This window comes from Bombus fervidus, chromosome 16 (assembly GCF_041682495.2).
Source record: "Bombus fervidus isolate BK054 chromosome 16, iyBomFerv1, whole genome shotgun sequence".
NCBI classification, from domain to species: Eukaryota; Metazoa; Arthropoda; class Insecta; order Hymenoptera; family Apidae; genus Bombus; species Bombus fervidus.
In genome coordinates this window covers 5096408-5111510 of record NC_091532.1, presented here as the reverse complement: position 1 = coordinate 5111510, position 15103 = coordinate 5096408, and the positions used below count along the sequence as shown (strand labels likewise).

At 39.9% G+C, this 15103-nt stretch overlaps 1 protein-coding gene and 1 long non-coding RNA gene across 4 annotated transcripts in view; one reads left to right on the top strand and one right to left on the bottom strand.

Annotated features, from left to right (window-relative positions):
• The window catches only part of LOC139995485 (uncharacterized), a 99119-nt gene that overhangs the window by 58534 nt on the left and 25482 nt on the right, over window positions 1–15103 (bottom strand). The window lies entirely within an intron of this gene.
• The window catches only part of LOC139995477 (uncharacterized), a 165878-nt gene continuing 165189 nt past the window's right edge, over window positions 14415–15103 (top strand). The window contains exon 1 of one of the 3 annotated variants that reach the window (XM_072019017.1): window positions 14415–14567. The gene's annotated coding sequence lies outside the window, so the exon portion shown is untranslated. The remainder of the gene's footprint in view (window positions 14568–15103) is intronic. The other 2 variants (XM_072019021.1, XM_072019020.1) reach the window with 2 other exon arrangements.

Below are 15103 nucleotides of genomic sequence, written 5' to 3'. Positions count from 1 at the left end.
AAAAGGAGAAGATACGGTGACTGGCATCGTCGCTGGTAATACGTCATCGTACGAGACATCCGATGGACGTTATTGACACAGAACCACGTTTAAAATATTCGACGATCGATCAACCGAGACCGATCGGCGAGAAATTTCCACCTGGCAATTATTCTCGAGCGTCGACTTCGTAATCATCCACGATCCGGAAAATTACAGCGAGTTGAAATTTTGCGAACAAAACGAACTAGCGTCGAACCCCCCCCCCAAAAAAAAGACAAAAACGTAGAATCGAAGATTCTTATCGTGAATAATATCTAATGGAATATTTCGCAGTCACTGCGTTGCAGCTAATTAAGCGGAAAGCTTTGCTCGTGCTCTATCGTTTGATATCGTTCGCGTAGTTATAACCGTCGAGTGGAAACGGCCAGTAATTAAGTAAGATTGATTTTAAACAGAGCGAGCGTATCGTTTTCAGCCGCGAGCTATATCAATAACGGAAGTTCCATCGACTCGAAACACAAGATAGAAAAACAAAAGGGATCGTATTTGCTGGAACGTTCACGCAGCGGAAGTGCGAAATCGGAGTATCAAACGATGCCTAAGTAATTGCTCGAAAGGATGTATACGACACGGAAATTTTTCTTGGCCTCTGTTACCGCTTCCTCCTTCGATTACGCGCGTTTAAGATCAACAAAATTTTGTCGATTCGAACGCACGGTCGTATGTTCGAATATCGTAAAGTGCCACTCTGTGTGCGTTTTGTGGGCGGCGGAGGAGAAAAAGGAGAAGGAGGAAGAGGAAGAGGTAACTCGGAGTTTGGAATTTCTTAAATATGATCCAGAAAAGTTCTCACGAGAAAATATATTTCTATGCTACTTTCCCAGTTCGATGAATAAGTTCTTTCTTTTCATCTTCTTATGTATTTGTATATTCTTTCCTAGATTCTTTGTTTGATCGATACAAGTTATTTACGGTAGACGAATACAGATGACGATGATTCTACAATGCGGAACAAATTATTCAGGAAAATACGCATACGCTTTCACAACCAATTACTAATTTTAAAGTAAGTTTCATCGATGGGACGTGTATGGAAACTTTCCAACTACGAGTCTGATGGGATTTCGTGCTCGCAGGATAAAGCAAAACAGAATGCTAGTAAATCCGTGCGTGTAAAATGGAGTTTTCAAAGCGTATGGGACGCGTCGAACGCAAGAAAATGTCAGCCATTTCGTTAATGCGGTACGAACAGCTGCTATTTATCAGCGCGAAAATGGACAGCAAAATTACTTCCTCCTTGCCAACCAATCTCCAGGTTAATCGAGCGTTCGCTATCTACGAACAACTGTACGGCAGCGTCAAAATTTTTGACCTAATTACCGATCTTAATCGTCGTTCGTTTAAAATCATTAAGCATTTCTTTAAGCTACCTCATCTGCGAAATCTACGAGAAACTAACTGCTCGAAACTCGTTATCTCGCGCTATTAAAAGATTATCACCTTTATATTGAAACTTCGAATTTTAGCTTCGAGAAAATCTAAACTTGTCATTACTAGTTTCCAACGTTTAATTTTTCCAATTACTTCTCCTGCGTTCGCCTTTTTTCCAAGAAAATTCCACGAAATTTCTAAACCCCCTTTAAATTTTAACCTTGCGGTGCAAAGTTTCCTCAGAAAATTCATCGTTCCCAAAAACCTGTAAAGCGTTTCCAATTTTTCTCGCGTTCTTGACATTTTATAATAATTCGACGATATGAATATAACGCCCGTAGACATCTACGAACGAAGTAATTGAATATTTAGCCAGATTTAAGGAAGAGAGAAAGAAACGTATTCGCCGACTGTCGAAAACAAAGCGCAACAACTAGTCCGAGAAGCTTCTTCTTCTTCAATTTGTACCTGATTTGGTGCGCGGTGTGACACTCGAATCGGCGATATAAATCTCGACTGGACGAGGGAGAAAGATGAATGCGGCGGTTGCGAACTGTGCGGTTTCGTTTTACGAGAAATTACGGTTTACCAGGGTGCATCACGTTCCACGTCTTTATTTTTCACCGTACGAGGCATCGATTTGCCTGCTGACACAGCGTGTTGGTATTCAAAGCAGCCGCGAAAGCACAGCTTTCGACTCGTTAAGTGGCCGCGCTCCACTTTACGACAAGTGGAAGCCTGTGTCAGAGGTGTTGCTCAGGATAAACTGTTTGATACCGTGCAACACACCGTCCAACTCGCAATTAGATGCGTTAAAATTACGTGTTATTTCATAGCCATCTGCTATCTCATCGGTCCTTATTTTCCTCTTAATCTTTTCCTTGACCTGCTTCTTTTAATTATTATACGAAGTCGGATAAACTATAGCGATCGCCAAAGACTCCAATTAGATCCAAATTAGACTCAAACTAGGCTCACTGACAATTATTTTAAATTACAACTATGGAAATCATAAGATTCAGATTTGTCGATTTCGCGGTTACCAGAAGTACGTAATTTTTTTTCTTTTTTTAAATTAATGGTGATTTTTATCGAGATGGGCGTAGAAATTGTGTATCTTTAATCTCGCAAGTTACGCTCTTTAATATTTTCATTAACTTCTGCGTCAGTCTTTTCGATCGTAGATGCTTAGAAAAGATACGATTCGCGACTAACAAGATTCTAATATCTTCATCGTGTATCTTATTATCATTCAACGCGTAATACGTATACTACGAAAGATAGCTTCTTTTTTAGCATAGATAACTATCGGTTTGTAGAATTTAACGGTCGACGTTGATTCGTTGAACACGAATTCCAAAGAAAAAGCTTTACATATGTCAAGCTAATTGCAAATTGATGATATCTGATCGATAGCTGTTGGTAGCATCTGTGAATAGGACGCGAATAAGTGACAAGAAAAAGAGTAAACTACCGTGATAGCAGGTAGTTTAACGAACTCCTAGTTGGCCAGCTATAATTAACGTGCCAAGAGTAGTGGATGCGTGTTTGATGCGTTGCAGACACGCAAGCATGTTAGGACCAAGATTAATTGCGATAAAAATGACACCAAGTTATAATTAAGACCTTCTCGGAGAAGTGGCTGCGGCGTCCGCGAGTTCCAGCACCAAGTTACGCTTTCGACTCGGCGTTTAAACTTCGATCGATGCCTCGTACATTCGCGAATATTTCCTTCGCGTGAACTCACATTCGCGAAAGATCGATCCGCGCATTCTGCGTTCTCTGAATCGACGAGGCAAGACAATTGCCGAAGCTCGTTCCAGTATCTCGCGTTATTTGCATTTGATTGCGATATCGCCGCGCGTTGCCTCGGATCGCATATTTCGCTAGCTGCCTTCCTTTTTTCCCCATTTTACTCATCGATCTTCAGTTTCTTTCTCAAATGAAATTTCGCTTCTGCGTTCCTCCTCGTTCGACGCGATGCACCTACATACGCGATGTGTTTGTTGTGTGTGCGACCTGAATTTAACGTGAATCCTGATAAAAGTAGGTTTTCAGAGGTCATTCTGATAAGCTAGAAAATAAAGCGGAAAGAGTAAATTACGACGATTTAACCGAATTAGAAGCAGCCTGGTAATTAACAATCCCGTTTCGACGTAAATGCAATCCTCTGTATTTGTAAACGCGTTAATGAGCGGCCCGAACGTGCCACGAATCCTTCCAGATTTGTCGCTCTCTTCGATTCGTTCGTATTTCCATTTACTTAGGGGATCGTCCTCAGAAACCGGATGCTGCGGTAATCAATTATACCGTGTCCTTGATTCATGTTCACAGTTATCGATGCTACAAATATCCATTGGTTCTTTAATCGTTTTCACGAAGCTGCAGCGAGCTTTAAATACTACGCTTATACGTGGACGGTGGACGTGAATCATAGTGGCGTAAATCGGTCCATCGATATTTTTGATGAAACAGCGTTCTGCGTTCGCCGTTATACAAATTTCATGGTATTTTCCTCGGCTTATGAAAACGTATCGCGGCAAACCTTCTACGATTATCACAACCAAGTTACAATTGAATTAATTATAAAACCAAGGGAATGATATTTTGAAGAGTCGAAATACGCGACCGGATCCTCATTCTCAAAATCTTGACTCGCATCATTGTGATTATCGATTTATCACAGGATCTAGCTGGTACAATACCGGAGAAATAGATATTCCAATCGTCAAGCCAACGAAAAATTACCAGTATTTCGTGGTTTGTTTTACATTCACAGCTTTCGGTTTTCACGGAACTTGTTTCTTTTCGTCGTTAATTCACAACCTTGGTGAAAATTAGATTGCCAGGAATTCACGATAAGTATCACACATAAATTCTATGAAACAATTCCCTCTGTCGAATGGATTGTACTTTTGTCATCGTATTTAAGTGTAAGGTAATTAAATTTCTCAATTAACTGTACTTCAACAGAAGACATTAACCCCTTGACTACAGGTGTCGCGGGACTGAAACTACACGCAGTGCCGTGAGCAATTTTAAGACAAAGAATCGCTGCAACTCATCCTGCTAATTATTATTCGTATAATATATTCTATAATTAAAATCGCAGAAATATGCACGTAATGACCTCCCTCGTTAAATTAAAAATACCTTTCACAAACATGTTTTTAATAACGTTGATAGTAATAACGAACGAGACTATGAAAATATCTAATGTCTCTTCTCTCGCCTCCTTCGATCCACGGTACATACTTTTTTAGGTTTCTCTTATTGTCTTTCTTTCATGGATTACCTTTGCTTCCATTTGGAATAACTTTTCTTCGTTGATAATACAGAATTGTTTGTAAAACAATTCTTCTTTTTAACGCACGGTTTAAATTACAGTTAATCGATGCTGGCTCCCGTACTATTTTAATCACGCGTCAAGATTGGAACTCCTTTTATTTGCGATAAAAATAACAAGTAAAAGCAATAAGTAATCACTTGAAATAAAAGAAGAAAAGAGTTTATTCCAAGGTAAGAATGAACGCAGAAATATAAACCCGAATATCCTATTGGAGAAATAAATTACTTTCAACCGATAATTCCAAAGAATAATGCAAAATAAAAAGCTTTTCATATACGTATACACGTATGATAGGCATTCAAATTATTGCAAATTATTCGGAATATATTCGCAAGTTATTGATACAATTGGCAATTCAAACATTTCATGAGAATTGTATGACCATTAATTATAGTAGGGAAAGGAAAAAACAGTCGTTCAACTGGACCTGATGATGGAAGACGAGCACTTGTTAACGAAATCAACCATATTTACAATGTATAGCATGAATGCCAGTGGTATTACGTATGTGCATTATTATACATATACCTGTCGAACACAAATAGAATAAAATTAATAATTAAAATAGGCCATCAAAATATGAACATTACGGTAGGTGTAAACATCGCCGACGATACGTATCATGGGAAATCCGTGATTTTCGAACGGAGAAAATTATTTGCCTGGTAAATATTAAATATCTAAATTCCAAATGAAGCAACAAATAAGAAAATAATTCATTTTTCAAATTACACGATTATTTGTGTCGAAATCATTTAGCGCAAAGTAACAGGATAATTAGCAAATGAGACAAACATTCTATTTGAATGACTATTGGAACAAAAGTTTATTTCGATAATGCCTTGACACTATTCTAGTATCTAAAAATCTAACAATCTGAGATTTCCTACGATTTATAAATAGTCCGTTTATTTTGAAAGTGGCGCAAGTTCATTCTCCTTTGTTTTGAAACATCAAAGTGTTTGAAATTCTGATAAGGTCTTTTTGTAGTTTGTTCGTGTCCCTACGTATTTATGTAAATGTGAATTCATTATGCAAATAGTTTTTCTGAGAATCAACTAGGCCGATATATATTCTCAGGGTCACGAATGGAGTTACGCTTTTAAAATTACTGAATTGTGCAATTCATTACATTTTAATTATTCAGAATTTATAAATGAAACGAAAGTGAATGAATTAAAATTATTGTATCATTATGTCAGAGGTTATCCACTGAGAAAAGAAAGCAAGATATAAATATAATGCTCTCTAGGATCTTAGATTTGTGCTTCGACACGACCCGATAGAATTGTGAAACTATCGTTCGTTTAACGATACTTCAAATGCAACTATTATTGCGTTTAATTGGAACAATTTAATCGGATAAGTGTCAGAACAGTTTACGAGTATATTACCGAATCGCATTTAAACTCGTTCGTGTCCGTAAATGTAAGGTACAAGTGACATTCTGAAGTTAGAATTACACTCGCTATAATAGATTTGTTCTTAATTATTATTGGAGCGTCGACTGTTTTATCAGAACACAGATCACGGAAAATTGACTCGCATCAGTTTCAAAATAAACGATTAAGCAATTCCACTCATTAACGACATTTCAGTTGGTTAAAAAAAAAAAAAGGGCGAATATCCTAAAATTTAAATTGCAAATTCTTGATAAATAAGAAATTTACGATCAGGTGCAAATTTTTGGTTTTCTGAATTTTCTTTTAAAAATTGAACTTACACCGCTTCCGAAATAAACTATCCATTTCCCACTTCGTTGTATTAGATACGATTGCTGAAAGCGTGGTATTCTTTTGTACGAATAAGTCAATAGCATAAAGTCAGCTTGTTAAGCGCGTTAATATTTCTTATGGGAGATGAAAAACGCATGGCCCGTACGAGATACAAAGAGCCGTCGTCAAGGGGTGAATACAATTCCAACAGAATATTCAATTATACCCTTCTGTCTGGCTCTTGCACGTACATTCTTGCTTCTACATACTTGGCTTATTCAAAGACGAAGCAAGTAAATTATTCAGCTACCACTTTCTATCCATTACGATACGTTCCTTTCATTTTCACGCTTTTCGATGCATTATACGCTCGCCCAATGGAAATTCAATTCTCTTCGTTACCTGTCTCCCTGTTGCTCTTCGGCCTCGGGTTGTATCCAATTTGGAAAACTGACGCATCGACGATCTTCTTTTATTTCCCGATATTTCTCTCTTCGAATCGAAACAAAGGGGCGATGAGAAACGGCCGGCTTGTTAGTAGAAAATGACATTTACAGGAAAAAAAGAAAGGAAAATAGCAGAGGTATAGGAAGTTGGACAAATTAGGAAAAACAAGTTACGAAATAAAAGGAGTTGGCGTTAAACGTTTAGGAAAATGAATCGCGCTACTTCGCGTTTAGTAAGTACAAGAGGGCAATGACGTGTGAAAACGCAGTCTGGCCAACGCGTCTCGAAATAACGTGTTAATTAAAACAAAACGCGAACGTTACAAATAGAGCGTAACATCTTGTTGCTGCTCGCGTTCAACCGACGTATTTCGTTCCCCGTGTAACGAGAGAAACAACAATTTCGCCAAAAGAACACCGGTAGATTAATTTCTCTCGTTTCTTTCGTATTTTGTAGCATTGCCAAATTGAGAGAAAAACGATGCTCGATCTTCGCGAGGAATACGTTCCTTCTCTCTCGTTTCTTCCTGCCGAGTTTCTTTGGGTAACGACGAATCGCTATCCTAACTGAACCAATTGTGACCTCGTTTTTACGAAAATTCACGATAGACGGGTACAATGTTCCTCTGTAAAATCAAGTTTGTTCAAATTATCTACGATAATTCCGCGCGTCGCGTAAGCTCGTCGAGTTTCCTCGAACGATCGCAATCTCGTTCATCTTGCGGCGAACCGGTACGGCTGCGATTCAATGTACCTTGGATCTCAAATTTCTTGAAGTTCCTGCCGGGCTTTGGAAATCTAGAATGGATTCCATGCGACAGTATGCAAGTCGTGCATCCACAATTCATCCTGGACTTTCTCGAAATCCTTCTCGACTTTGAAAAATCTAGATTGAATTTCGAATAGTAATTCACGCAAGTTTCACGATCCATCGTAGACTTAAAATATTTTTCGTGAACGAGGATTCAATTTTGCGTATTAATTTTCAGAGATGTACCGCGAACGACAGATTCTGAATTTCCTTAAGAAAAGAGATGTTTAGTTCTTGAAGGAAACCTGCTATTATTTAATACTCGATTTGCCTTACACGCTTCGTTCCACGCCTCCCTACTTTCTTCTAATTAAATCTTAAGAGGTTCCGTTATCTGTTACGTTGAAAGAAACTTCAGGAAAAAAGCTACACCCAAAGATCGCTACTATTTAAAGCTCGATCTACTTATACACCTCGTACCACGGTTCCTCCATCGATCGTATCTCCGTTCTTCACCTTCCTGCGAATCTTCAAAGATTTATCGATCAATCGTGTACATTGAACGTGCCTACGATGTGCCAGAAAAGAAACAGTTACCCTCGAAGCTTGTCGTTGATTAACACCGAATTATCTTACGCATCCAATTGCACGTTTCTGCTGCCCAACGACGACTCTCGTTCGGACATTCCAAGCAGAAAATTAGCTCGAGCAGATCGACTAACGAGTATTATACTCGTTCGCTTGGTTCGTCGTACGCCTCTCTGTCTCTCTCCTCATCCCCGGAAGTCGACGCACGAACGGCCGTTTTCTTTGGCGTAGCCACGCGAACGTGATGCAAGGGTGGCAAGAACATGGAAGTGAGGCGAGTTAGGCGAAGGGAGTGGAACCAACGAAGGACAGGGACGTCAGTATTGACCCAGTTGGTGGCGCTCGCTGTTGCTTCACCCTCTGCAAACCCCCGGCGATGGTGGCTGCTCACGCGGTACACCGACAGAGCCCGCCAGCTACGTCTGTGTGCGTGCGTGACCACGCAGCGTGTGCAAAACCGCGCAAAGTGTCACGTTACGCAACCCTTCATCCCCTCCATAGACAAAGACGTCGGTTAAACGAGACTACACGCAGCGTTCTCGGTGATTCTCGCGACTTCCTCAAAGGACCGCCCCTCCAACCAGGGGATGATACTTTTCAAGGACTTCTGCCCGTGACAAAGGGGCGCGAACCAGGTCTGTTAAAGCGGTCAGATCGACGTTTAAACGCGAACGATTCTGCGTTTTAATTAGCCTTTGTCGTGCTCCGTATCCACGCTCTTTCGCTGTGCTGTGGCTCGCGAAAATTTTTAAATACCCGGCATAAAAAATCTGCGCGCGTATGTTACGCGATTTTATCATATTACGAAAGCAATTTGTTATATTTTGGTATCGTTGGAGCGAGCTGATTAGGAAGGTACAACGAAGAGACAGATAATGCAGCTTGATAAGTGGTACTAATTAGCGAGATAGAGATCGTTAAATATTAACGCGGCTTGTATTAGAAAATTACATCGTAAATAATCGATCACCGCTATACAACATCGTAGTAACTACGGAACTTATTAAAACGCATTTATACGTATGATAAATTTTGCTTCGTGATTTAATCGAACATCACTTCCTCGATTTTAACAGTGCGTGCGTAATTGGAGTACCTTGTGCGTCGATTATTGACTTTTCCAATGAAGTTAATTATTGTAACGAACCGACTTCGTTAAGCATCGATTTCTCATAACGTGCTCGGAAAATCAACTTCTCCCTTTATTTTTTTATCCGATGGGATATTTTGAAAAAATACCGGGCTGCACGTCGTATTCGTAGAAATTATATTCTCCGGGTAACACGTGTATAGAGAGAGAATAAATTTGCTCGATGGCAAGTTGCGCAGGAAGATCTGGCCTTTGTTCTGAGTTTGCGGCCGGTGAAAGGAATCCTATTCAACGGTTTGAAAAGGAAGTTCTTCGCGAGTAGATCTGAACGTTGTAAGTTCTCCCGACGAGCTCGCAGAGTTTAAAACGTATCGGACATTGTCCGCAGTCTGGCAAAATTAAAAAGGGCACAGTGTCCGGCAATTAAGCGAGAAGCATCGAAGACACTGTGAAAATTGTATTACAATTAAACGGTCATTTAATAGACGCGACATAATTGCTGTCCGTCTGGGTGTTCTTTGTTAGTTTTAACGAGGAAACTTCTTTCCGTTGCAAGTTGCAAGTAACGTGCTGCAAATTATTACACGATGAACGTGGATACATTATAGAATAACAGAGCACCGTTCAGAAGCTCGTTGCATAATTTATCTTCGTTGGCATAGTTCATTCTGCTGGATGGAATATCGCGCCAGTCGGACGAGTGCATTGCATAGATAAATAAAAACCGAGACGGTTAAGAAGAAATAACAAATGACAGACAAAAGAAATGTGGCAACGATTAATACTACAACTGCTAGATTTCTCCAAACGATCGATTTGTCGTTTTTCCCTTTTACTGATCCAATACAACGGCACATGTTTCAGCGATCGAACGATCTTTAACGAAATAACGATCGAAACACCGATCATACAGACAAAACTTGTTCATTTCGTCTCAAAAGTTCGAGTAGAATAAATAGATGTATCAACAGAAACCGGTGCTGCGTACTATCGCAAACATACGTACATCGTAAGTTAGCGTCGCTTTGATCGTTATAACTTATATCTGAATACGTTTGTTGTAATGGAATTGTACACGTAAACATAACCACGCGCAAGAACGATCTGTAGATGGCGTTTGTACAATTGAAAAAAAAAAAATTTCGTTATTTTTCAGCCAGACAGAGCATGTACAGATATGGACAAAAGCTTGTTTTTTTTCTCCCGTGTCATGTATTTTCTTTCGTATACATTTGATTTTCATTTTTTCGCTATACGTTTTATACTTTACTCGCCGATAGTTTCACCGTTTCAAACAAATAGATCGATAAATCCAGAAACGAGGTTGCGATCGAGATTATTATTCCATCGATGTCCGATGTGTTTTAATTAAATATCGTTCGGATATTTCTAGTGATAACAAGTCGCGACATAGTTCGCGCTTGCCGACGATCGAGTTAATTAAGAAGGAAACACGATCACGAGGCTTACGAACGAGGTTTGCTGTTGGTAGCGTTGACTGCTAAGTGGTTCGCGGAAATGGCACCGGATACGCGTAACTTCCGCTATCGGAGCAAGTTCGCGAAGAAATGGAGAATTCACGAGTAAGCGATCGAAGTATCCTATTCGTACTGCTGTCGATCGGAAGAGAAAATTTTATGTTAATTAAATAATAAATATACCGAGTGTAATAATTAATATCTCCTGAGCGTAATAATTCTATATCTTTTCCAGGAATTTTAGAATCAGAGAACAATTGCAAATTCAACAGAAATTGTAAGGTTTCCATATCTTTCTCTTTTGTTTCATTCGAACGCCGGCCATAGGAATTTTTTACGAACGTATATGACGTTATATAAAATACTTTGAAATTTCATTATCGATGTAACGAGACACGACTATCGATATTACATTTTAGTAACAGTTGAGGCGAATCTGAAAATATCCATAGAAATTACAATACTTGCTACGCGTAGTAAAAACGTTGGTACACATCGTGAACATAAAGTATATCGTTTTAAGCGTATAACAAGTCGAAGTACGAATAACCAACTATTTAAATTCTTTTGCGTTTTCTGTGAGGTACATGCTCGTATTAAATATCTTGCAACGTCCACGTCTATTCGCAGATTTGTTTCAAACTTTAAAACGTCTTATTACTCAGCGTTAATGAAATTTTCGTACAACATATAAGATATAGGATAAGAGGTTTCAACAATACAAGTGATCGACTAGTAGTTTCGTAACTACACACTTTCACATAGCGAAGACGATTTTCATCGAGACGATTAGAAATGTTGAACAATGGAACTCGTTTTTCACACGTACATGGAATTTACGGCGGTTGGAAACTACGTAGACATGATTAATGAAGCTTCGGTATTGAATTATTCGGAACAAACAGCAGCGCGTTTCAGACAACGTCATCGTTAAATCTAAACTAATTTGCTCGGGGGATGTGGATGAAACGCATCGATTGAAAAACCCGCAACGGGAAGCGGGCAACCCGAGAGAATTGAATGGACCTTGACTAGAGGATCCGCAAACCATTCAACGAATGCAAACCGAACGATAATTTGGCAGCGAGGATGTATTTATTTTCCTTTCCTTTTCATCGTAATACGTTCTACGATCGACATTGAAACATTCGTAGCCACGCGTCCACGATATCTCGTTACCGCGTCGGTCCTTTGTCTCTCGCGTTTCATCTTTCGCATTCGTTCATTTTTATTAAATATTCTCGCTTTTCGACGAATCGGCGCGTCGATCACGATAACGATTCGATAACGACTCAAATAAATATTTCCGCCACGCGTTAAACATTCCACTCGACCGTCTAACGTAATTTCGAAGCTTCGTGTCTTTGAATAAATGTTTTTTTCAAAGCACGGCGTGACATTTTTTTAAACCACTCCATCACCAGGGGAAACGTAACGCAGACATTGCGAGTTGGAAAATATTATCAGTTGTCCGGAAATCGTACTTCCTTGCAGACTTATGCAAAATGTAAGGAAACTTGTATTGTGAGAGAACTTTGTTATTCAAATTGCGATACTAAAAGGACGCGCTTAAAAGATTGCAGGGTGTCTGAATGGCGCAACCGTTATCAACAAATCAACGTTTCGAAGCGAAGTTGGAAGTTAACTTTAGAATACAAACGTTATTCGATATCCTTTCAACACAAATATTTGCAGAATCTGCCATACTCAGTTTTTCTCTCTATGATAAAATATTTCACATTCCACCGTAGTTAATATTTTACCGTATTATTGTACATATTTGCTTAATAGTCGATAATCAAACACGAAACATCCGACAAACGAGAGTTTCACGCTCCGAGGCTCTAAGGTTAAATAATACTGAATATTCATATTCGATATCCGATATTCATCGAATCCGACGAATCTCTATATTGATTAACCGTCTTTTGATTTCGACAACTATAATTCTTGTTAGATAACTAACTTGGCTAAATTATCAAGGAAACAGCGGTGATACTTGCTTCGCGCTGCTTCGTATAGGTAACTGACGTGGCTGACGTGGGATTAGTTTCAGAACTAACGATAGAATAGCTTTTACGTCGTATAGATGGGTGATCCCATTTGTGAATGGACAGGCAACAAGAATGTATGCAAGGAACGGAGCAAGTTCTCGATATATATTTACTTTGACTGGAAACGTTCCCATATAATAACGTCAGTTTTCTGGGAATTCGAGCAGAACGGCGCAATTGTAAGCACCGTCGTTTGTTGCGGCAATTTATTCCGGGCTTTTGAGACTGTAAGCTCTAAAATTTTCCGCTTTTGTTTCCCAGGTTGGAATATAAAAAGTGGCATTAAAAGATTTGTTTGTCAGTTTTATAGATGGAAACAGCAGAAACGATAAATGGTATTTTTAAAATGGATGTTTATGATAATGGCCGAAAGGTACGAAGAATCAGGAGATCCTGGTCGTTTAAAGTATCGTAGAAACCCGACAGAATGAGTTAGAACTAATCTTTTAGGCCTCTTATCCGTCCCCATTCCCCAACCTCAACCAAAACCAGCTCTTCCATCCACAATGTCTGGGGCGAACAAAAGCCACTCCGAGCATTATAATGCAAACCAAAATTCTGCTGCCTTACCACAGCCACCCAACAGAATGCCATTAATGAGCGATCTCTAGCCAACTCTGCCAATTACAGCACCTAACGAACGAGATCGGTCCGCCATCTTTCCCTTAAATTCTTGATTTTTCGAAAAGATAATGTATAAATAAATATAGTAGAACGAACAACTTGCGAAACGACTAATTTTTAGCAAATACGAACATTTTATAAATGCATTCTACCTCCGTAACGTCACGTACATACGTCGTTCGGTCATTCTAGTCGATTTAGAACGACAGTTTACTAATAAATTAAGCATAAACTAACGATTAAAAACGTGGATAAATATGTGGATTCTTATCAGACTAAAAGAACTCTTGATACAGGATCTACACCTAATTCGTGAAAACTATTAACGTAAGTAGAAGCTGCTTTTCTAAATATATTATCTTGTAGGTATATCTTCGCGTACTCTCGAACTTGTACATTATTCTACATTTAAATTTCCCAGGCGCGCATGCACATTCACACGCGATTAACTCGATTGTCTTTAACTGGTGTTAGAACCAACGGAAAGCAGCTTAAATCGTAGAAAGAAAAACTTGCGCTACAGGAATTAAAAGACCGGAATAAATAATCTCGCTGGGAGGAATTGCGAGACACGGTGAACGGACATTTTGGTCGCGTTGACCATGCCCATCGTGCACAGTGTGCGACTCGCAGACTCGTACGTTATGCTTTCACGGCGAAGAATTCATTGTAAAAGGAAGAGGACGAGTTACCTTGGCGTGAATGGTTGAAACACGGCGCGGCGAAGGGCAAAGGGCGAGCCGAGGTGCTCGATCCGCTTGAAACGGGCTTGGGCCACTCGGCTAGGAGGACGAGAGGAGTCAAGGCGCAGGTGCACCGTGGCCTCCTGTCGTCGGCGTCGGCGTCGGCATCGGCGTCGGCGTCGGCGTCGGCGTCGTTGCATGCTCCGCTAAGGTACGCGCGCTCCGCCACGGTACAGAGCGCGGCAGGAGTCCAAAGGATCACGAGGTCCAATCACGCAAAGTCGCTCGCCGGTAGCCCGTTGTCGTCTAAACGACTCTTGACATGAGCCTCGGTTCCCGCGCGTCCGTCAGCTAGGGGAGCAACTTCCGGTCTAAGGTCAGTGATACATCGATCATCGCGATCGTCCAGTCGAATCGTTCAACGCCACCACCAACCGCTTCGACGCTTCTATTCTTATCGTATCAGTGATCTTGCCATTCGTTTATTTCTTATCGATCAGTGAATCTATATATCGTTATACCGTTATGTATATACGATATAAATTAGAGGAAGAAAGTTGAAAATGATATACATATATATAAATATATGTATGTAGTGGAAAAAGCATCGAGCAATTGTCGAGGGTTAAGTAGAGGTGTTTGATCGGATCGTTAGGCAAGGATCAGTGATGATCAGTGATGAACGCCCGTGAACAAGCGAGCACCTTTCCAAAGATTCTCGCGGGAAAATCGGGACAAGTGACGATCGTGTGCTTCGTTTGGATTGTGGATGAAATGATATTTCGGGATATGAAGTGCGGATAATCGAGGATTCTTTGATAGTTGTTCTATTCTTCGTGCCATCCTTCTGTTTGTTCGTACGAGTTTGAATAAAAGAACGGGTCTTACGAAGAACGTTTCATAAGTATCGTT